Source organism: Lygodium microphyllum, chromosome 1 (assembly GCF_053477565.2).
Source record: "Lygodium microphyllum isolate KBCC chromosome 1, Lygodium_microphyllum_v1.1.10, whole genome shotgun sequence".
Classification (NCBI taxonomy): Eukaryota; Viridiplantae; Streptophyta; class Polypodiopsida; order Schizaeales; family Lygodiaceae; genus Lygodium; species Lygodium microphyllum.
Genome location: NC_141135.1, coordinates 113,848,665 through 113,874,742, shown reverse-complemented (window position 1 = coordinate 113,874,742; position 26,078 = coordinate 113,848,665).

Sequence of the window (26,078 nt, the reverse complement as noted above, 5' to 3'; positions counted from 1 at the left end):
GGAAAAATAAAGACCTAAAAGAAGAAATGTGCTAAAAGAAACTATTGCTTGATCAGGCTATAGGAGTCCTGGCCTAGTAGGAGCTCCTAGTTGAGTTGTTCTTAGTTAGGTAGGTAGTTCAAACCACCACTTAGGATGGCCTCTTTGATCGCTCTTTTTAGCTTGGCTGTGTTGGAGCAGTTGGTTAGCAACTGGCTTCAGACTTTCTGTCAGATTATGCTGGGCCTACTCCTCGTGGATTTCATGCCTTAGTTTTGACAAGGAGTACGGTATGAGCTGTGATGTGTTGTGTTGTGTATTTTTTGTATCAGCTTGATGCTTCTTTTTGTTGTTTATGTGCAGATCTATTCGTGGGATTCGACGGGTTGAGTCGCCCTATCCCGTGGTCGTCAATGATAGATGATTTTTTATACCGAGAAGTGCTTAAAAATAGCCAAAAATTACGAATATCTAGGAAAAAATAGACTTCGTCGAATGCGGCGGTGGCAATCAATACGATTTTAAGCGGCAAGTCCCTAAAGTGCTAATGCTAATTTTCATGGGAAATAAAATGATGGCGGATGGCCGAGCTGGAGTTTTCCTAAATGCAAAATGACGTCAGGAATCCAACACATGTCTCAGATCTCCATTCCGAGGTCGTTTGATACCCCATTTAATCCCCGCATGGTTCTAGATCTGGAAGCCAAGAAGAGTGTGATGGAGCCCAGCTTGTAGATTTTGATGCCACGGTACCACCCGTCCAGACGAATCTCGAATCCGATGTCGTTTGCCCCTCCAAAAGCAAAAAAGACACTTGCGGGAAGTGTGAATGCAAAAGCATGGATTAGATAACTTGATTAGAGGCTTAAAAGCTCTTAACAAAGAGCTTAGCAAACAATGATGCCAGGAGGCATATTCCACGGTGGATTCCGTGCCACTGTGGATTCCGTGAGGTTTTACGGTGGATTCCGTAAACTTAGATGATCGGGGCTCATACACAAAGTGGATTCTTTGTGCGAGAAGTTGATGGGGACGCCTGTCCTTTTCGGGCGTTTCATTAATTTAGTGTGTACATGGGTGATTCCATAGCGGGTGATTCCGCAAAATGCATATTAAATTAATAAACGTTTATGAGTTTAGAGTGCGCACTCGTAATAAATTAAGGTTAGGATTTATTTCTAACGAGTTGATTTATTTATGTAGCTGAAGACTGCTAGGTATTCACTTTTGTCGGTTTAATTGTATTATTTTACTAACGATTGTGAATGCTTCAGTTGATGTGTAGAGATAGCAGCAGTGTGGCGGAGGAAAGCATTGGAGTCTAGCGAGTATTCGACCTATGGATTATATTTTGATAGGCGCCACGCCTATATTTTGTTATGTCTATTGAGGCATTGATTATTGATTATTATTTTGTATGCACCTATGCGCATGGATATGTTATTTCTATTTGGACATTGTGTTGGGCGTGCCAGACTCTATGGGCACCCTCCATTAGCTTTATTTCCTATTTTTGTAAAAGGCAAACTCAAAAGCTAAAAGCTTGTCATATTTTTGTAAATTGGGCTATTATTGAGCATGAAGATGGAAATATACATAAAATACATGCTTTGTGAAGCGCTCACACAAGGCATGGGGGGAGATTGAACCCAATTGGTCTCTTGCTCTTGTCGTTCATGCTTTTTACATTGTTTTTTGTGCAAAAAGGTAGAGTTTATTGTTCTTGGGGACCTTCCGGGATTCACTACGTGAGCATACTGTGACCGATCTGCGCACTAGTGGTATCAGAGCGGAGCTGAGATCAAGAGCTTCCAATCGCTACCCATCTCGTGCGAAGGCGGAGCTCCTGGAATGATCGGGCTCTACTGTCAATCTCGTCGCGAACCGTCGATACAGGCAGACTTCTGGAGATCAAGAACCCCTGTTTCTACTCTCAGATCGCGAAGGACCAGGCTGTACAGGCGGAGGACCACGCATTCATCTCCTTCACCAAAGTCGTGGATAAACAGAGTAACTTTTTGTCAACAAGCTTCAAAGCTTAATAATACTAATCAATAAGCTTAATAGAAGCTTAAGCAAGCTTCACAAATCTAATCGATTGATCACGGAGGAGGTCCGATTTTTCCGCGTGGAAAAAAAAACGGCCCCCCCTCCACGATTTGCGCCGTGCTGCCCCCATTAAGCTTCTTTCTTAAGCTTAAGCCATTAAGCTTTCATCAAGTCATACAAGACAATCAAGTTAACAAACTCCAAGTCTTGCACTTCCGTAATCAAGTTCTGCAAGTCGACTGTAATCAAGTCCTGCAAGTTCACTAAGTCGGCTAAGACTGCAACTCTGCAAGTCGGCTAAGTCTGCAACTCTGCAAGTCAGACTAGTCAACTGGAGTCAGAACTGACTAGTGCTCAAAACTCCTAGAAGGGTTGTTCCTGCGCAGAAACTCTGAACTGCAAAGTTGTTAGTGGCAAGGTATTCTACCCATACGCAGGTTCGCTGAAGTATTTTCAGTATACGAAGAAGGAAATATCGCAAATTTTCTGAAAATTGAGAAAGAAATACCAAAAAAACACATAGCCTTGTAACCTCGAATTTGAGCTACGCTCATCCCACTAACCTGATTTTGAGTGAGAAAGGTCTTTTGAGTTTTATAGGATGACGACACCACATATGGATGATCCTATGGCTGAAGACGACCTACCTGAGCCTACCATGGAACAAAAGCTGGATCTAATCATGATGCAATTGGAAGAAGAACGAAGGGCTAGACAAGCATTGCAAGCGCAATTGACAAAATTACAAAGAGCGTCTACCGACAAAGAAGAACCTCGAGCTGAAGATTTGATTCGATGTACCATCGACCCACTCTTGAAGCTCAAACCATTTGCAAGGAATCAAAGATAAGTAAACGAAGTTTCAAATTTCGCACTTTCAATGGCATACGAGAAGGAAAGACTGTTTTATCATTCATTAGCTAGTTTGATGACTATTTTCATGAGGAAACTTATCCAAAAAAAGATAAAATCAAGTGTGTTACTAATCATTTGGTAGACAGAGCATCACTTTGGTGGAATGTAGTACGCAAGAGCATAGAATGTCCTGCTACTTGGGAAGATTTCAAGAAGAAGTTCATGCAGAATTTCCTTCCACCGCAATTTCATGAGAAGGCTATCAAGCAATGGGATCTACTTCAACAACGGGATCGTGAGCCTATACCTCAGTATACAGAGCGTTTTTGGAATGCACTCCTACAGCTACGCATGCTTGAAGACATACCAGAGATGACACATAAGCGGAAGTATATGTCTGGACTTCTTGGGCATTACTACGCTGAAGTGAACATGTTCAAGCCTGCTACCCTTGAAGACGCCATCTCACTAGCTCACGACACTGAAGATAAGTTACGCGGTAGGGACAGACGACCACAACAATTCCAAGCCAATGGTAATTATGGATCTAAACAATTCAATTCCAATTTTAGAAGGTTTAATCCAGGTCGTTTCTCTTCACCATCTTTTCGCAAGAATTGGGCTAAACCAGCTGCATTACCATCCAATGTCAATCCAAATCCTAAGCCTATTCCACAAGCAAATCCAAATGTACCCAGACTTCCAGCCATTTCAAATAATGTAACCAAAGCCAAGCCAATAGTATGCTATAAATGTCACCAGCCCGGACATCTCGCACCAAATTGTCATTCAAAGAAGCCACCAGCACATATCAACTATCTTGGAGCCATGGACGAAGATGAACCTGAGGATATGCCTGATTTCACTGAAGATGAGGATGACACTACTACTATTTCCGATACTTTACCAGGTATGCCTACTCCACATTCATTATTGACTATGAAATGTTTGGTGCATGGAAAGGAAAAGACTATCTTGCATGATGACGGTAGTACTCATGACTTTATTTCAGCAAAATTGGTAAAGGAATTGAAATTACAAACTGTACCTACGCATTATCACATAAAAGCTACATTTTTAGGTACTAGGTATAATGGTACACAAGAAGTTCAAGATTTAGAGATTCAAATTGGTTCATACACTGAAAGAAGAAATTTCTTAGTTGTTCCATTACAGTCGAGTGACATTATTTTGGGAATGCCTTGGTGACACCAACATAATCCAAATATAGATTATTCCACACACACAATGAATATTAATTTTCAAGGAAAATCTATTACATTATATGGTATGCATGCATCTAATATTTTTCCACTGCTTTCGCATACTCAAGCAAAACGTGCATTACGCAAGAGTACTAAATCATATCTCATTTGGGTGAATGAATTGCACGCAAAGGAAAATCATATGCACCCTAGGCATAAGGAATTTCTTGCATATTTTAAGGACTGTTTTGCAGAAGACCTACCACCAGGTTTACCTCCTTCATGACCAGAAGACCATAAGATTGATTTAATCCTTGGCACACAACCACCTTGCAAAGCACTATATAGGCACAATCAGATAGAGCAAAAAGAAATCCAGAGTCAAGTTGAAGAATTACTAAATAGAGGTTTGATTAGACCTAGCAGTTCTCCATTCGGTGCACCTGTACTCTTAGTCAAGAAAAAGAATAATACCTATTGTATGTGTATTGACTACCGAGCTTTAAATAAGATCACTGTAAAGAATAGGTATCCTATACCTAGAGTTGATGACCTTATGGACAAACTGCAAGGATCTTCTATATTTAGTAAAATTGACCTTAAGTCTGGATATCATCAGGTGAGGCTAGATAAATCTGACATATTTAAGACTGCATTCAGAATACAGTTTGGCCATTACGAATTCTTAGTCATGCCATTCGGATTGACTAATGCACCTGCTACCTTCAGTAGAATGATGAACCGTATCTTTTTGAAACATCAGTATTGTGTGATTGTTTTCTTTGATGATATTTTGGTGTTTAGTCAAAATGAGAAAGAGCATTATGAGCATTTGTCATTAGTTTTTCAATTATTGAAAGAAAATCAATTGTTTGCAAATCCTGAAAAGAGTGAATTCTTTAACACAGAAATTGAGTATCTAGGTCATATTGTATCATCTGAAGGAATTAAAGTTGATCCTAAGAAAATTGATGCAATATTGAATTGGCCTGTTCCTAAAAACGTGCATGAGTTACGCTCATTCCTTGGTCTTGCTAGTTTCTATAGGAAGTTTGTACGTAATTTTTCATTACTTACTTTACCATTAACCAAACTTCTCAAGAAAGGAATTGTTTATCAATGGACCGAAAATCAGCAGAAATCCTTTGACTTACTGAAACATGCATTAACCAATGTCCTTGTTCTACAGTTGCCTGACTTTAATAGACCATTCTTTCTAGTTGTGACTGATGCTAGCGGATCAGGAATAGGAGCCGTACTAATGCAAGACAATCATCCAATAGCATATTCTAGTTGTAAGCTGAAACCCTCTGAGCTGAAATATTCCACCTATGACAAAGAGCTATTAGCAGTTGTACAAGCATTAAGACAGTGGAAACACTACTTAATGGGTTCAGAATTCATGATAAAGACCGACCAGTAAAGCATTAGACATTTACTTAGCCAACCCCAAATTTCTGACCGTCATATCAAATGGGCTTCCTTTATTCAAAGTTTTCATCCTATCATTCAATACCAACCTGGAAAAGAAAATGTAGCTGCTGATGCATTGAGTAGAAGACCTGCAATTCATAATATTTCTGTTACATCTTTTGATTCTTTGATTGCTATGAAAAATACATATCACCAGGATATTACTTTTCATTCTGATTGGCATAAATTAGTTCAAAATAATTTCATTCCTGTTGATTCATTGTCATATAATGATGGATTTATGTTTTATGAAAAGAGACTGTGTGTTACTATTCCATTCCGATCTTTTGTTTTGAATGAAATTCATTGTTCCCCATATCAAGGTCATAGAGGTATCATATCTACATTACGCATGTTAACTGAAGATTTTTATTGGCCGCATATGGATGGAGATGTATCTAATTTCGTTTCTGAATGTTTGATTTGTCAAAGAGTTAAGAGACATCATGGTAAACAGTATGGATTACTAATGCCTTTGTCTATTCCATCTAAACCTTGGGAACATATTTCTATGGATTTCATTACTGGTTTACCAAATACTAAATCTAACCATGATATGATTTGGACAGTTGTAGATAGATTTAGTAAGCAAGCATATTTCATTCCATGTAAGAAAACTTTAACAGCATCACTAGCAGCACAGTTATTTTTGAAAACTGTTTTTACTAACCATGGATTGCCAAAAGTGATTATTTCAGATCGTGATTCTAGATTTTGTAACAATTTTTGGATTACACTGTTTGCTAATCTAGGCACAAAGATTGATTTCTCATCTGCATTTCATCCAGAAACAAATGGACAAACAGAAGCCACAAACAGCACCATTCTAGATCTTTTACGTGCATATACTATCTCTAAACCTCAGACATGGGATACTCATTTGCATTTATTACAGTTTGCATATAACAATACACCGCACACATCTACAAAGAAAGCACCTTTTGAAATCATTTATGGATATAGATTATCTACACCTGTTGCATCTTTGTCTAATAGAATTCAGAGTGCTGATGATATTGCTAGTATGCATAATAGTATTTTTGATGAGGTTAAGGATATGATTGCTAAAGCCCAACAATCATATACCAAACAAGGCAACAAGAAAATACAAGCCATGGATTTCAAAGTTGATGATTATGTTTGGCTGAGAATAGAAAAACGTAGACTGCAAAGTGTAGATAGACATCCAGTTGTTAAATTAGCTCCTAGATTCTATGGACCATTTAGAATCATTCATAAAATTAATGATAATGCATTCAAGTTAGAATTACCATCTCATTGGAAAATTCACAATACATTTCACATTAGTTTATTGAGACCATTTAGAGGCCAATTACCTATCCACCCTGTTTATGAAAACCCACCTTTATTAGAGGAAGAGACTGAAATACTTGAACCAGAAGCTATCATAGACACTGACTTTATGACCACTAGAACTGGCCGAAGGTATTCTAGATATCTAGTAAAATTTAAGAACCATCCTGTAGAGGAAGCACAATGGATGCACGCTAGAGACTTAAATGCTTTCCCCACTCTGTTAGCTCCACATTGAGCTAATAGCAATTGAGGTCAATTGCTATCCCACCCCGGGGGTATGATGCCAAGAGGCATATTCCACGGTGGATTCCGTGCCACGGTGGATTCTGTGAGGTTTTACGGTGGATTCCGTAAACTTAGATGATCGGGGCTCATACACAAAGTGGATTCTTTGTGCGAGAAGTTGATGGGGATGCCTGTCCTTTTCGGGCGTTTCATTAATTTAGTGTGTACATGGGTGATTCCATAGCGGGTGATTCCGCAAAATGCATATTAAATTAATAAACGTTTATGAGTTTAGAGTGCGCACTCGTAATAAATTAAGGTTAGGATTTATTTCTAACGAGTTGATTTATTTATGTAGTTGAAGACTGCTAGGTATTCACTTTTGTCGGTTTAATTGTATTATTTTACTAACGATTGTGAATGCTTCAGTTGATGTGTAGAGATAGCAGCAGTGTGGCGGAGGAAAGCATTGGAGTCTAGCGAGTATTCGACCTATGGATTATATTTTGATAGGCGCCACGCCTATATTTTGTTATGTCTATTGAGGCATTGATTATTGATTATTATTTTGTATGCACCTATGCGCATGGATATGTTATTTCTATTTGGACATTGTGTTGGGCGTGCCAGACTCTATGGGCACCATCCATTAGCTTTATTTCCTATTTTTGTAAAAGGCAAACTCAAAAGCTAAAAGCTTGTCATATTTTTGTAAATTGGGCTATTATTGAGCATGAAGATGGAAATATACATAAAATACATGCTTTGTGAAGCGCTCACACAAGGCATGGGGGGAGATTGAACCCAATTGGTCTCTTGCTCTTGTCGTTCATACTTTTTACATTGTTTTTTGTGCAAAAAGGTAGAGTTCATTATTCTTGGGGACCTTCCGGGATTCACTACGTGAGTATACTGCGACCGATCTGCACACCAATCAAATAGCCACGAAATGAAACGATTGGGGGGGGGGGGAGGGGGGGTCAATTTTTGCGCCCCATTTTTCCCCCAAATCTCATAATTCTCATGGCCCTGAGATGCTTCTATCCTTCGCCCTCCATCGCCACAAACAAGTCAAGAAATGATGCACTGAGCAAAGAGATAAAAAACCAGTCTTTCTCTCTCCTTTCTCTCTCTCCTGCATAGAGGCAATTCATGTGCAAGAAATCTAGAAGAAGAGGGACTAAAGAATGCTTGTCCGGCTGATTGCTTCACGATGAAGAGGAGGCTAAGAAAAGAGGTTCAGCACTGAAGAATGGTTGCTGGTCGGTCTGTGGGCTGCCCAGAATAATCATTAAAAAAACCCGCAACACACAAGACACGCGGTATGCTTCAATTTTACAAAGAAATTTGATTGTTTTTGTTGTTTCATGGTCCAAATGTTGTTCATATGTGATGAAATTGCTGTAACTATAGAAATATAGAACCGGTAATGATTTAGAGCCATTATTAATTCTTTAAAACCCGTAAAATGTCATTTTTAATGGAAATTAGTGGTTTTTTCGATTTTGAGTTGGGAAAAAGGAATGGAAATGGGATAAACTCAGAGAAAATGTTAAGTTTCAGTCAAAATAGTAAGTCAATAAAAATAAATCAAAAAATACCTATTATCTATAAATAATAAATATGAAAAAATAGCAAAAAATAGAGAAAATTGGGATTTTCGCACTTTAAAAAATGGAAAAATAAGATATATGTGAGTGAATGTTTGGCGAGGTTAAAGCATGAGGTCAAGCCTTAGTTTGGCCTCATCCTTTGTGTTATAGTACGTGTTTATTATTTTTTACATACAAAAATGATACAAAACAACCATTTACACCTATGCACCACAGCAACACCTAAACGGTGAGGGGGGGATGAAATTTGTGTGACGATCTAATTGCTCAAAAGATAAAAATTTTGATTTCCCTCTTTGTACATAGCATTTACGGATCGTTCCATAATTAAATATAGGCGACTAGTAGCATGAAAGTTCCGGTGCTAGTCCCTAAAGCAGTGCAGCACATAACGCTTAGTAAAATTCATGAAAGGGCTATTTTTCGCACCTCACGTGGCTGGTTTTTTAATCATAAAATGGTTATGCATAATCTTCATACACCTTACGTCAAGCATACCACGTGGCATCTCTTGGAATGCATTGCAATTGATTGATGAACTTTGACCAATGCTGAGAGGATAGGAAACCCAAGCTGTAGGGTTAAACGGGTGCTTCCGTTGGGGAAATTTTTGTGAGGCAAATCAAAATCTCCTGAAACGCTGAATTATGAAAGAGTGGAATTTGTGCGTTATGTTATATATGTTGGAGCGACGCATCTTGGGGCTAGTCCCCAAGGTGTAGGAGAGTCGCAGTAATCAGTCGAGAGGTGTTTCCCTATGTGTGTATTACGAGGCATTATGCCTATATGTTATAGGATCTCCCTATGAGGAGAAGGGAAGGTGAACGTTGGACTACATATTGGATACAACTGCAAAATCGTCATAAGCATTTAGGGAAAAGTGAGTTTTAGATACTCCCGCCCACGAGGCCGTGTGGTGGAGTTGTCTGTCATATGCATGAGGTCTGGCTAGTGTCATAGCCAATGCCGGCCCATTTTAGGTCCCATCACTCACCTTCAACACATACTCATTGACAGACATTTTTCCTTTCTTCAAGGCATTCAACTCTTGCCTTTGAGTTGAATCTTTCGTGCCTTTGTATTTACTGAAAACATGTTCTCAAAAATTGTCCAAGTTGCATGTGAAGTTTTTGCATTCTTGATATGTCCCAACATCATATTATCAATGATTGCAAATAACCAGTACATCACCTTTTTGTCTTTCGCATTCCATTCTTTCCATGCTTTTAATTCATCTGTAGTCATCAGAGGGATACCCAGCTCTGGCTCCTTTTCTTCACCTGAAACAAACTCATAAAGGCCCTTTCCAATGAGGAAGTTTGTCACACGGAACTTCCATGAAGGGTAGTTGTTCTTGTCGAGATTCTCAATAATGGGATTTCTATTGTTCTCTGCCATTATCACAAACAAGGATACAACACAACAAGCTAGTCTTCTGCAATCTTTCACAACACATGCATAGCAGTACACCAAGCAACCTTTTTCACTGATTGCTCAATAGTACATATAATCTGCAACTTGTTTGCAGTTAAACCTTATGATTGCTTCTTGCAAACATCTCAAAAATTACAAATTCAAAATCTCTAACCTGTACACCCACTTTCGGTCAATACAGTCGAAGTCACAATGTACCCTGAAACTGTTGTCCGCAACCTTGCGACTCTAAAAAGGGACCTGAAACGGCCTCAGACGCCCAAAATAACTGCCGAAAAGCCCTTAAGGGTTTATCTGCAGAATATAAAATGCTCTGCTTGCACACCAAATCTCACAATAATCTGAGATTTTCACTCTACCCTGCTTTCGATGCCTCCACAAGCACTATCCAAGAAAGAGAGTGGAAGAATGGGAGAGCTTCTTACCTGCTGCTTGCTTGCTCAAACCTTGCTTCTTCTCCTTCACTTCAGCCTTCAAAATCAGTCTCTCTCAGTGGCGCAGCTCTGATACCATGTCAAGAATTGCATGATGGGGGGATTTGCTTGTGCTGCTGTGCCAAATACACATTGTATACACAAGAGGAAGCTCACTAACACAAGAAGAGAGATGGAGGCCAAAACGTTTTCTTGCTTATTTTTCTTCTTCTTCCACACACTATACAATGTACACAAAGTATAGATAAGATATAACATAAAGGAAAGTGGCATTCTAAGTCAAACAGTGCATAACCGACTGGCGTTACATCTTTGCCAGTTGTAGGTAGGTGTAACAAACTAAATATAATAAGTGATAAGTCAGTGGCCATGCGAGTATAATAATGACCACCAACGTGCTAAGTGTAGATGTGCAGACTCATCTAGCCAGGCGGTCCATCATCAATGTCTGCATGTGTTGAGCTTGCCATCTCAACATGAGGCAAAGGCATTGTCAAAGAAGAACAACTAATATTATCCAAGCATAATGCAAGTACAATTGAATGATAATATCTGATGGAATGAGTGTGGGGATGAGTGCCTTTTATAGTCTTACAGTAGGTGGTATTGGTAGTAGGTGGAGAAATGTGGAAAGTGACCATGGTATTCACCAAGTGTGGTTTTAATAAACCATGCATACATGACCTAGTCTAAGGCTTTATTTGTAGTCTATTTCTTTGCCTTGTTTGTTCCAAATAAAGAGGCTATGGTGGATGTGATTGCACATTTCTCAACACCCCTCCTCAATCACAACCAGAAAAGACATTGAGTATACAGAGGTTGTCATGAGTAGAACCTTGCTAAGTGTAGACATGGAAAAAACCAACCATACAAAGCTAGAGGATGTTACAAGGCCTCACTAAGTGTGTAGAGGTTGTAGTGTACAGAGATTACATGAGGAGTATAGGAGCTTATGGTGGGAACATTAGGCAAGTCCACATTTTAAACTTTAAAAAGTCTATCAGAAAATGAGCTACAAAAGAGGGATTGGTGAGTCTTATCCTTTTGTTATTGGGGTTCTTCTTCTCCTTCTTCTTCAATGTTGTCTTCATCTTCTTTGACTGTAGCAAGATATGCTCTTTGAGACCTTTTCTTAGCATAGTAAAATTTCTCAATATGCCCAAATTTTTTTACAAAAAGTCACAGACTACGCTCTTCTTCCCTTTCACATAGAGGAGTTGTTGGTCTCCTCTTGGGATGCTTGTTTCTCCCTTGTTCTTGATCTTCTTTTCCTCTTCTAGGAGAGAGGCTTTGATGTCCACAAGTTTTGGCTTTGTCATGTTGATTAATGTGGTAGACACATTATCAAACTCACGTGGAAGACTTTTGAGAAGCACTCCAATGCAAATGTCTTCATCCATCTTCAAGTTGATTCCTGCAAGTTGTGTCAACAGGCTTTCCATATAATTCAAATGAGTTGCAAGTGAGGTATTACTTTTCATGTCAAGTCTAAAAAATTCAATCGGTAAGCCATATTTGGAGGATTTTGAATGAGCTCCAAACAGGGTTTCTAATCGATCCCATGTCACGTAAGAGGTTTCATAATCATCAACATGATGAATATAGTTGTCATCAAGTTTGAGCTTGATAATAGCTTGAGCCTTATCATCATTTTTATCCCATACAATTGAAAGTGTAGCTTCCCTTGGTTTCTTCTCTTGACCACTTATTAGCCACAAGCCTTTCTTCATTAGGATAAGCTTGATCTTGGTTTGCCATGTATGGAATCCAACACCATTGAATCGAGATGTCAATGATTCCTTGCCCATGTTGAGATTGCGAGGTCAATATCAAATTAGCTCCAAACAATTCAAATTTCAGTTGAACACAAGTGCCAAAAAGCACTCGGTGATTAGTATTAAAAGATACTAGGTGATTTGGTGACTAGTATGCCCTTTGCACTTGGGATCTTCAAAGTCTTGCAAGTCCAAGTCTTCCCCTTCTTGATTTGATGCAAAAGTAGCATAAAAAAGCTCATATTTGATCAAGGGCAAGGCCGATTGTGTTAGATAACATAGGTGCTAAAACACTAGATGAGTATCAATGGACACTATGCTTGTATCTTCTTGAAAGGCTTGCAAATCTTGTCAAGATCTCCCCTCCTTGATGGTAAATTACTTGAATGCTTGCTGAAATCAGGTTGTGGTTGCTGAAGACTAAGTAATTCCCAGTAGCAAAGACTTGAGGACTCCAGTGAGTGAGAGAATAAAGTGGGAGATGAAGCTTAACTATGGAGTCTGTGATTAGGGTTACTAGACCCAACTGGTTTTTCCATTGTTGCAACACGTACATGCGATTACATGCCAAAATATTTCATGGGGAGATAGCTTACATAGTAAGCTTCTAAAGCCCCATGATTCCCATCAAGATTGTAGGGCACATGGGCTGTATGCAGTGTACGAGAGGAATACAGGTGCAGACAGGCAGTGGGCTGAAGAAAACACAATGCTGGGGTTGATAGTTGACAATGTCAAGCTTTAAGATGATAGGGAGGAGCACCCTGAGTTAGAGAAGATTTCTCTAGAAGAAAGCACGAGATGAAATGGCCCAAAGTAGACCAGTAGACAATGATATGAGAGACTACTCAAATGAGGCACAATGAACATACATTTATGAATCTATTTATCATGTAGAGAAAGTATCTAGATTCCACAGAAAGCTACTGTGGGACTACCAAATTTGATGCTTAGAAGTACCAAGACTACCAATGTTAACCCTCAGCCGAAGAAGGTGGAAAATCTAGAAAATCTAAAGCAGAAGATAAGGCCAAGGAAAAAGTGAAATGGAAGACAAAGCGCACCAAGAAAAATCTGGAAATACAAGAAGTGCAAAAAAGTCCTAAATAAAGGGGCATATAAGAAAAAGCACAAGTCAATACTTTTAAAAGAGTGCAAGGAGCCCATGATTTATTTTGTAAAAGAGTGTCAGGCTCTCACCTATTGGGCTCTCACATATGCAAATTGTAAATGGTTAGGGGCAGGAGTTGAGGCCATGCCAATAGGAAAAGAGGAGGAGAAGGGTTGGAGGAACCAAAAGGGGATGACCGCCCAAGGGGAATTAGGGTTATGGTTTTATATATAAAGTTGAAAAGTGAATGAGAAGCTCATTCTTGTGTGTGGCTTTTTTTCTTCTTCTTCTTCGTCTTCTTCTTCTTCTTCTTACTTGCTTGAGCTTGCATTTGAGAGGGAGCATGAGAGTGTGTGAGAGTGAGGGACCATGGTGGAGAAGCTCTCCATCTTCTCATCTCTTCTTGTTATCTCTTCTCTTCTCTTGTCTTGCTCGCAGCAATGGAGCTTGGAGCATGGAGCTTGAGGATCAAGCTCACTTGAAGCTTGCACTTGGATCATGGAGCTACCGGAGTGCTCGAGAGAGGAGGCAACTTGATTGGGCATGGAGGTAAGCTCATTACACTTGTAGAGAGAGATAGTGCATCGGCTATGTGAGAGGTAGCCATTAGTGCTCGACTTGAAATTATTGATAAACAATAAGCAGTATGTGGGTCTTGGCCTCTACATTTTAGTTTCGTTGTTGTCGGAACCAACGAATTCAAGCTTAAGTACTTGTGTGCTCGGAATCAAGCATTGAAGTAGGGTTTTCCTCGAACTGGTGCTTGAGGTCAATTAGTAGGAAGCAAGGGAGTTTGAAGAGGTATTCTATCTCCTTAGCAAGTAAGTTTTTGGTTTTTTGGATTTGGAAAAGAAGGTTGGAGTAGTGTAGGTGTTTGCTTTGTGATTTGGATGCATTAGGGTAGGAAAAAACAAAGAAAGAAAAAAGGAAAACATGCATTGGGGTTTTTGTTGTCATAACAGAGCAAGAGGGTTTGATTTGTTTACAAATTTGTATTTTGGAGTTCATTTGCTATTCCAAGTATGTACAATCCTTCATTAGGGGCTATTATTATATTCTGAAAGTTTGTGTAACCCCTCATAACCAAAATCATTAGAATTTAGTTGATTTTTATCATCCCTGGAAACTCATACGCAAGAATCATCCATTGTTACTAGAGTCTGATTCCCATAATCGAACTTAGACGGAATCGAACTCCCAGAATCAAACGTGGACAGTTTGATTCCCCAAAATCGGATAGTCTAATTTTTGAATTCGGATACCCTAAAACCCCATTTGATCAAACGCATGGGACTTGTTTGATTCCGACCTCAAAATTGAACTATTTGGGAATTGGATGCACACAAATTAGACACACAAAAATTGGATCCAACCCATAATCGGACCACCTGAATCAAAGCAACCAAAATCGGACCACTTGGACTCAAACCATCCGATTGGCTGATCGGATCGGACTCCTGAGAATTGGACCTCTAAGAATCAAACAAAAAACTCTGTCAATAGAATGCAAATTTGACACATCTAAACCCTGAAACCGGCCTAGAGACTGTATAGAGCCAAAAGCACATCATAGATCTATTAGTGGGCTGAAATCTCGAGCAAGTAGTCCAAAACAAATGGTCCTTCAAATCACGAATGGTATTTAGCAAAACGGCCCTGCGAACCAGGGGGACCCCCCCGGACCCCACAAAGGCGGCTCTGCCCTCTCCGTACCTCCCCCAAGTAAGCTTGAGAAAAAGTACGCACCATGACAGGTCCTCCAAATTAGATCCTAGTGTAGTAATGGCTCTGCACAAGCATAGATTCTCAATTGCAAAACACCAACCAAAAGACTATACTCGAACAAAGACAAACAGAGACCCTAGAACCTCAATGGGCCAATCTAGCCAACCATTAGGGGAGTTTTGAGGTCTTGAAAATGCCTTTTAGGAGATAGAAAGAGAGTGCTCTAGACCAATAGGAGCAAAGCCTCCATAACGGAACTTCTATTTTAAAAAATGTAAAAAAATATTTTACAAAAGATATATTTAAAAAATAATATTACGAATTTGTATTATCAATATCTATTTTTAGCCTCTCATATTCATGATTATGACATTCTTTGCATTATTGATATACAGTCCCGACCTCTTTTATTTAATGATATGTCTGAATTAATGATAATGACATGTTTACTCTAAATTCAAATTAGTAAAAAGCTTGGCACATATTTTTTTCCCTCCTTTCTTTTGTCCCTCTCGTGGTAGCCTACTCTTCTCTCTCTCTCTCTCTCTCTCTTTGTGCTATGGATACAAAAATTCGACCTTCAACAAGGCATCCAAGCTTCCAAATCACATCCATATCAGTATTTAACTCATTCCAAAAAGATGGAAGATGGATTCCTACAATCATTAGCAAAGGCAGTTGGATCACCATGCAACAGGCAAAACATGGATAAAGGTGAAGATATGAGAGCCCGTTCATCTTTGCTTGAAAGGGTAGAATCCGAGATTTCAAGCTTGGAGTAAATAAGAATAACATAAAAGAAGTTTTGGTGCAATATGTGTTTATGCATAGAGAGCTATATTTGGAACCTGGATGTTCAAATCTTCCAATGCATAAACCAAATTGTAAGGATTTAATTCTTAAAGTCTTTCTTTTCTTGAACTTAGTTTAAGGTTTTCCATTATAAAATTTGTTCATTTGTCTTGTAGATGTCTATCCCTCTAATCTTGAGGAATGGCAACCGGTTGAGTCTATTGTTGATGTGATTGATGTGATGCATGGCTTGATTGGAGAAGAGATATGCAAAGGTAGAAAGAAGACAGAGCTTGCAGAGAATATAATATCTTATATTGTCCCCATGCAGTGTAGCCAATGGGGATCAATATCCCCCCTTTCTTTGCTAGATTTTTCAAGCTTTGAGTGGCCTTTGCCAAGTCCAGCTACTAGTGAGGGCTATAGATGTAAAATATTTTATGAGATACAGAGAGTATTAAAACCTAGTATCTCAAGTAGGCTAAGCAAAGTTACTTTGTTTATGCCTATTAATAAATTTGTTGACTTCTTTTCTAATGCGCAGGTAAGAAAATCAAAGGCTACGCTTTCAGTGAAGAGACTAACGCATGATCATGTTACACAATTTGTTGATGAGGGATGGGACACTAGGACAGAATGAAAAATTATATATAAAATAGATTAAGACTCTATATGATTGCTACTTAAAATTTCATCCTTAGCTTTTATTACAGTAGATGGCATTATGTTGGCAATAGTCTAGTTTCTTTAGACCAAAATGTTGATAATTTTAGCAAAGATCCTATAGTGGATCTTGATGCTTGGTACAATGAGGACATTATTGCAATCCTAAAGGTTAGATTATCACGTACGCTACATCAAGTGAGGATGGATTTATAGAATGAAGATATTGAACTACCATACTCATTTGTGTTCCAACTTAATAACAAATGAGTAAGTTTTTATTTTATATTATATTCATTTAGGTGCATATTTGATTTCACTTCTTGATTAAAACACCATATTGGGGAATATGGGAATTTTTCGTAAGTTTGGGACATATGGTCAAATCTTTGGATTTGTCATAACTTGAACACTATAACTCCAAATCAAGCATTGTATAGCTCAATAGATTCCACTTTTCAAACGCTTTCCAATAATAGATCAGATCATATGGTTTTGAGAAACTTATGAACATGTTATCTGGGTGCCACCTTTTAGTATTCAAAAAATGGGAATTGGGAGATTCCCAAACTCACTAATATTGTGTTTTAATAAACATTTGTAACTTTTTTTTAAACAAATATCAACGAGGAGAGAGAAGAATATATAATGCAAGGATATTGAAAAAAAGATCTCTTTACTATCAATATAAAATACATGTACAAATTTTTGTCAGCCATCTCTATGACTTATACACAAGGGCAAAACAATCTAAGGAAAATCTTTTTTTTTTTTGAGAAGGAACATCCTTTCTAGGAGTCCTTTTGCCTATCTTTGATGCTTTGGTTGTTGAAGGCATAGCTTCACCTGCTATAGCTACATGCACCTCCTCTCCTTCAATGTCCAAGCCCCCACTTCTTGTCTGTTGTATACAATTGATTATTATGTACTTCAAGAGCTTTGCTCTTAATATCTTGACTCACGATCATTGGACTCAAATCGAAAAACCACAGTTGTAGCCCACTAATGCCAAACTCAACCCATTTGGGGGTCGATCATATGCACTTCTAGGAAAGTGCAAGGTTGCAGTGTCTATCGAGTCTGAAAGCATGCCAATGATATTTTATGTGTTACCAAATGCAAAGGATGCAATTATGAAATCATTGTTAGGATGTACGTTTAAAAAGCAGACACTTTGCAATGTCAACTATGACACAACATATTCACCTAACTATTGGCAATGTACGAATAGTCACAACTTTTAGTAAGGGCAGCGTGACTCCATCAAAACCTACAAAGCCACCACCGGTAGAGAAACCCACCACTAAGCCTAAGGAGGGGGGTCGTAACTCGTCACAACTTGCCAAACCTCAAAGCCAACAAACATTTGAAATCAAAGCTAAGGCCTATGCACCACATTTCAAATGGATGCCTAAACATTAAGGGCCACCACCCAAAAGCACTTAGTCACAACCTCACAAGGCTAGGCACTCGTATTTGAAATCTAGGAGAGGTAGAGAAGGAACTATAGGCATCGACGAATGGTCAAAGCAATGGGCCTCCAAGATCTTATTGCAAGCGCAAGGTTATTACAAGGGTAACACTTGGATATGGGTACGTAAAGCCAAGATGGCCAAGGGCACTACTTAAATGCTGCCCACAACCTTGACCGCACCAAGCCACGTGACAAAAAACACCCCAGTTCCACAAAAATCTCAATCTACGAAGCCCATAGAACCTCAAATGCATAAGCCGGTAGAGACTCAACAAGTCTATCGACTAAAGCCACAACAGCCTACCACTCACACACTACCTTAATCTTGTCCTACTAGTGCCCCTAAGACCTCACTAGCGTCTACTAGCATGACACCCCCAACTCTAATCAAGTCCATCACACAAGGAGCCCAACCACACTCTTGAGAACAACTAGAGCTGCAGCCATTAGTTGCCAAATTATCTAGTTTGATCAAGCCTTACCCACCTGCAGGTCTTAAGCCGTCCTACAAATGATGATTGATCCTCACATTGGCTAAAGACTTGGCTGAGAAAATTTGTTAAGCTCTCGTCGTAGCACCCTCAGATGGCGCGAGGCAGCATCTGTCCATACCATTGTCAAGTTCAATAATAGAGCCCTCCACTCTCCATTCTCCAAGAAGGATTTGTCCAACACTATATTCAATTTCAAGGGCCGATCCACCTAACACCTGTCAAGAATCGCGTGGTGGGGGGACTTGCTCAAGATGCTGTGTCGAACACACACAAAATGCACAAGGAGAAGCTCACTCAAGAGACAAGAAGAGAGATGGAGGCCAAAACGTTTTCTTGCTAGTTTCTTCTTCTTCTTCCACACTCTTTACAATGTACACCAAGTATAGATAAGATACAACATAAAGGAAAGTGGCCTACTAAGTCAAACAATGCATAATCGACTACACTAGTCGACTGGCGCTATAACTATGCCAGTTGTAAATAGGTGTAACAACTTGAATATAATAAGTAATAAGTCAGTGGCCATGTGAGAGTCATAATGACCACCGACGTGCTAAGTGTAGACGTGCTAAGTGTAGATGTGTGGATCCATCTAACCAGGCGGTCCATCATTAATGTCCACATGTGTTGAGCTTGCCATCTCAACACTCCCCCTCAAGCTCAACTGCATCTCTACAACTCCAAGTAAGCTTCGAAAATTTTGAAGCTTCTCTGTACCCAATGCCTTTGTGAAGATATCAACTATCTGATCCTGTGTGCTGACATACACCAAGTCAATCTCACCTGCTAGTACCTTCTCTCTCACAAAGTGGTAGTGTACCTCAATATGTTTTGTCCTGGCATGGATCACAGGGTTCCTAGCCAACTGTATACTACTCATGTTGTCACAATAAATGACAACTGGACCTTCCACCTGCACATCTAAATCAGCCAATAACTTTTGCAGCCATACTACCTCACATGCTGCGATAGCAGCACCTCTATACTCAACCTCTGTACTCGACAAAGCAACTATAGATTGATTTTTGCTGCTCCAAGTAATTGCTGCACTACCAAGAGAGAACATGTATCCGCTAGTAGATCTTCTATCAGACATACTACTAGCCCAATCTACATCTGTGTATCCAAACACCTGTACATCTGTACCTGTCTCATAGAAAAGTCCATAATGTAATGTGGATTTCACATATCTCAATATGTGTCTGACTGCATCCAAATGTGGCTTTCTAGGTACTTGCATAAGCTGACTCACAAAACCAACAACGTAGCTCAAGTCTGGCCTTGTAATGGTCATGTAGATCAAACTCCCCACTATCCTCCTGAACATAATAGGGTCTTCTATCTCATCCCCAACATCAGCACTCAACTTTACATTCTGCTCCAACGGGACTAAAAGTGGTTTGCATGCTGTCATACCATACTTGGACAACATATCTAACCATACTGTCTTTGGGACAGCCATATACCATCATCACATCTGATCACCTCAATGCCAAGGAAGTACCTTAGCTCACCTAGATCCTTCATCTCAAACTTTTTCTTCAAAAAGTCCTTGACTTCAGTAATCCCACTATCACTATCACCTGTAATAATCAAGTCATCCACATAGATGACTATGATGACCAAACCTGCATCTCCCTTTCTCACATAAAGTGAGTGATTAGCATCAGAAACATAAAAGCCAATATTGACAAGATACTCTCTGATCTTGTCAGACCATGCTCTAGGTACTTGCTTGAGCCCATAGAGTGTCTTCTTCAACCTGCACATATACGTGGGATGCTCTAAATATTCATAACCTGCTAGTTGATCCATATACACTTCTTCATGCAAATCACCATGCAAGAAGGCATTCTTCACATCCATTTGCTGCAACCTCCAACCTTTGGCTACTGCCAAAGCAATCACACATCTGACAGTTGCCATCCTAGCAACTGGATTGAAGGGTTCTTCATAATCTATGCCATATGTCTGGGCATAGCCTTTTGCAACCAGCCTAGCTTTGTGCCTATTAATAGAACCATCTGCATTGTGCTTAATCTTATAAACCCACTTACATCCAATAGCTTTCTTGCCCTTTGGCAATGTTACTAGATCCCAAGTCTTATTGGCCTCTAATGCAACCATCTCCTCATCCATTGATGCATCCCAATGAGTATGACCAACAACATCCTCAAAGCAAGTGGGCTCAACATCCTCTACTAGTTTCACCATATAAGCATAATGGTGAGCTGCATAACCTTCAAAACCAAATCTTTTAACAGGGTATCTGACCCTGCTAGATCTGCATACCACCGGATCGCTCAATGGAGACTTTACATTACTATGAGCTCTCTGTACACCTAGTGTCCTAACAAAAGGAATCATCCAAGCTCTCTGAGCCACTGGAGTCTTCATCAATAACTGCATCAATGCCATCTGACACTTTATTCTTTCCTTTGTCCTTACCTGTAGTGCTACTAGATGCACCTTAAGATGTAGAGCTACTCCTTAGTCTCCCAGACCAAGGACTACCAGATGATGTCTCTGGTCCACTAAGAGTTCGCGATTCTTGCTTTTTAGCCTGCACATGAGTGTCATGATCATCATCATCATCCAATGCATCACCACTAGATGCATACCAACTGCTCATTTCATCAAAGATGACATCCGTGCTCACTCTAAACTTACATGTGACAGGGTTATAACACCGATACCCTTTTTGCTCTAAAGAGTATCTAATAAAGACCACTTTTCAGCCTTTGGATCCAGTTTCTTCCGCAACTCATCTGGCACATGAACATATGCGATGCAGCCAAACACTTTCAAGTGTGAGACATCAGGCTTCTTACCTGTAAAACATTCTTCGGGGGTCATACCATGAACTGTAGCTGTGGGAGTTCTGTTCATAATATAAATAGCAGTATGAACAGCCTTAGACCAAAAATGCTTAGGCATATTCTTTTCAGCCACATCAAGGCGCGTGCAACTTCTGCAATTTGCCTATTTTTCCTTTCTGCAACCCCATTTTGCTGTGGTGTATACCTGCATGTGAACTGTCTCTTTATCCCATGAGACCTCAGAAAATCATTGAACTCATTCGAGAGGTACTCTCCCCTTCCACCTGACCTCAAGCACTTTACTTTCAAGCCTGTTTCTCTTTCAACTGTAGCCTCGAAAGTTCTAAAGTGCTCAAACACTTCACTCTTTTCCTTCATAAAATATACCCAGAGCTTTCTAGAACAATCATCAATGAATGTGACAAAGTATGAACTGCCTCCAAGAGATACATTTTGTGTAGGCCCCCATATGTCTATATGCATAACATCAAGGATATTTCTGCTTACATTTCTATCATGTGAAAAGGGTTGTCTTGCCTGCTTACCAAACTGACATGCTTCGCATACCTTATGAAATTCTGCAACTCTAAATGTAGACAACCCTGTAACCAACCCTTTGGACTGCATTAATTTCAGCCTTTGTACATTTGCATGTCCAATGCATTTGTGCCAAATTTCAATATTTGCAACAACACCTTTTCCTTTAGCATACATAGCAGCATTCATAGTAGGAATTCCAACATGTAGAGTAAACATACGTCCAACTCTACTTCCCTTTGCTACCAACCTGCACTTGTCATTGAAGTCTTCTACAAAGCAGCCCTTTGCATTAAATCTGACTTGTAGCCCTTGCTCGACTGACACCAAGTTCTTTGTAATAGATGGCACATATAATACATCTGAAAGACTCTTTGTCTTACCATCATGCAAGGACAAGGGAACTTTTCCAATGTGTGAAATTGGGTGGCATGAATCATCACCCATCTACACATAACCTCCATTTTGTAAATCCTACATCTCTTCAAACCATTCTGCATGGCTGGGCATATGATTGGATGCACCTGAATCAACATACCAAACATCATCATGTGTTCCCTTTCCTGTAACAGCATTCAGCATATGCTGCATAACAAATAGACGTTCATTTTTATCTTCATTCTATCGTGAAGACGATGCATAGTTTCCTTGCTGCAACTTACCACTGTGAATATCATATTTCTTAGCATAACATTGGGCTGCAATATGACCTGTTTTGCCATAGTAGTGACACACAATACCAGAGTTGTTAGAACCTTTGTTCTGCCATCCACTTCTTCCTCTAAAGCTCCCCCTACCTCTAAAGTTACCACGATCTCTTGAAACCTGCATATCGCCAAATTGCTGATTCAATCTGTTTTGCTAGTTGTCACTACCATGTCCTGTACCACGGCCTCTTGAAGAGAACCTGCCATGTCCCCTTCTTGAAGTGGAGTAGAAAGCTTGGACCTGTTCACCACTTCTTTCAGATGTCTCACTCTACATAGTGATCTCTTCAATGATCATAGGGGAGACCAACTCATCGAAATCTGGAAATGGCTTTCTGACATATACGGAAGTTACAAAAGACTTCCAAGCCTTTTCATTGTTAAGTCCACCCAAGGTAGACGACACCAAATCATCATCATCGGGCATTGCATCAATCGCTACCAAGGCATCTGCAATGCTCCTTATCTTCAGTGCATACTCATTGATAGACATCTTCCCTTTCTTCAATGTATACAACTCTTGCTTGAGTTGAATCTTTTGTGCCTTTGTATTTACGGAAAACATACTTTCAAGTATGGTCCAAGCTGTATATGAATTCTCTGCATTTCTAATATGTCCCAGTATATTATTGTCAATTACTGCAGACAACCAATACATGACCTTCTTGTCTTTTGCATTCCATTCCTTCTGTGCCTTTGTCTCTTCTGTAGTTGGAGGATCACTTACCTCCGGCTCCTTTTCTTCACCTAAAATAAACTCGTAGAGGCCTTTTCCAATAAGGAAGTTCGTGACACGGAACTTCCATGAAGGGTACTTGTTCTTGTCGAGCTTCTCAATGATGGGGCTTCCAATGTTCTCTGCCATTATCACAAAACTAATACCAAACAGCAAGAAAATCTTCTGTAACCCTCGACTTGTGTAGTGCATAGCAACACACCAGACAGCCTTTTTCACTGTCTTCTCAACAATACATGCAATCTGTAACCAGTTTGTAGATAAAGCTTGTGTTTATTCATTGATAAATACCTTTGAACTTACAGATCTGAAATCTATAACCTGTGCACCCACTTTCGGTCAATACAGCCGAAGTCACAATGTACCCTGAAACTATTGTCCGCAACCTTCCGGCTCTAAAACGGGGCTTGAAACGGCCTTAGATGCCCAAAAAAATTGCGGGTAAGCCTTAAAGGGCTTGTTTGCAGAATACACAGCACTCTTCGCACACACCAAATCTCACTGCAATCTGAGATTTTTTGCTCTGCCCTGTTTCTGGTGCCTCCACAAGCACTGTCCAAGAGAACGAGTGGAAGAATGGGAGAGCTTCTTACCCGTGGCTTGCTTGCTCGAACCTTGCTTCTTCTCCTTCACTTCAGCCTTTGAAATCAGCCTCTCTCAGTGGCACGGCTCTGATACCATGTCAAGAATCGCGTGGTGGGGGGACTTGCTCAAGATGCTGCGCCGAACACACAAAAAATGCACAAGGAGAAGCTCACTCAAGAGACAAGGAGAGAGATGGAGGCCAAAACGTTTTCTTGCTAGTTTCTTCTTCTTCTTCCATACTCTTTACAATGTACACCAAGTATAGATAAGATACAACATAAAGAAAAGTGGCCTACTAAGTCAAACAATGCATAACTGACTACACTAGTTGACTGGTGCTATAACTATGCTAGCTGTAAATAGGTGTAATAATCTGAATATAATAAGTAATGAGTCAGTGGCCATGTGAGAGTCATAATGACCACCGACGTGCTAAGTGTAGACGTGTGGACCCATCTAACCAGGCGGTTCATCATTAATATCCGCATGTGTTGAGCTTCTCATCTCAACGACACCACCCCTGCAAGGGCTTTTTTACAAGCTCAAAAAATCCATCGGGCTACACCTATCCCACCTTCCAACTACTACCCATCAATGCCATGGGACTGGCACTAGGCTGGGAGGGGGTAATGTTAACCTTAGCACAAGAAGAATGCAAAAAAAGGGGAAACGCACAAGTCAAGAGCTAAAAGAGGTGGCTTAGAAGGAAATCGGACCCAACAGAAGAAGCAGGAAGGGAAATGACCGAAAGCACAAGGGCAGTCTCAAAAGCTAAGGAAAAGGAAAAATCATACTTTTAAATGTGAGGCGCCCCTAAAAATTTTTGTAAAAGAGCACCAGGATCTCTCCTATGCAAATTGTAAAGGTATATGGGCGATAGAAAGAAATCTAGGAAGATAGGAGAACAATGGGAAAAAGGGCCTAGGTTGGCCATGTAAAAAAGGGAATAAGGGGATGACCTTCCAAAAGGGATTTATGGTTTTGTATATAAAGTTGAAAAGTGAATGAGGAGCTCATTCTTTGGTGTGTGGTAAAGTGGACTTCTCTTCTTCTCTCCTTCTTGCTTGCTTGTGTGTGCTTGAGAGAGGGAGTGTGAGAGTGTGAGGGAGTGAGTGTGTGAGGGTGAGGGATCAAGGAGAAGAAGCTCTCCATCATCTCCTCTCTTCTTCTCTTCTATTCTCATCTATTGTCTCGTGTGTGGCTATGAAGGATGGAGCTTGAAGGTGGAGACTTGAGGTTGCTTCAACTTGCATCAAGAATCGTGGAGCTATCGGAGTGCTTGAGGGAGGAGGCAACTCATTGCAACATCAAGGTAAGCTCACTATACACCAATAGGATTGAAGGTGTGTCAACTAGATGAGAGATAGCCATAGGTGTTCACTTGTTACGATTTGTTAGTCTTGGCGATTGAGTTTGAGCTTGCCTCTATAACAATTTGCATATTCTTATAAAGCATTGGGAGAATTCATAGAGCTACAATAATGGGGTTTCAACTTTTAACGGTGTGCTCATACTTTACTCACCTTGCTACAATGGAGGACCTCATTTTTAGTCCTAATGCATGTGAAAGGGAAGCTTTGATACCATGTATAGGTAGAGAGGGAGAGACAAACTTAGGGGCAATCAGCTCAAAGAGTAGCATGCTCTCTTGTTCTCTTTAATATTCCATCACACACTAACAAACTGACTAACTCAATACATGAACTAGGTTTAAGTAACCAAAGAAACTAACCACTGACTAACTATGGTTAAGTCAAGTACTGACTTATTAAAGACACACACACATGCTGGATAACTACACACACATTTGTCATGTCAAATAGTGGTAGTGGGTAGGTGAGCTTGATTTTCTCCATAACATATAAGAGAAAACTCACTCAATAACACAAAAAGAGAGATGGAGGCTAAAACTTTTTCTTGCTAGTTCCTTGTTTCCTTTCTCACAAATTACAATGTACACAAAGTATAGTTAAGATATAACATAAAGGAAAGTGGCTTACTAAGTCAAATAGTACCTAACTAACTATACTAATCGACTAGCACTATAACTATACCAATTGTAGGTAGGTGCAATAG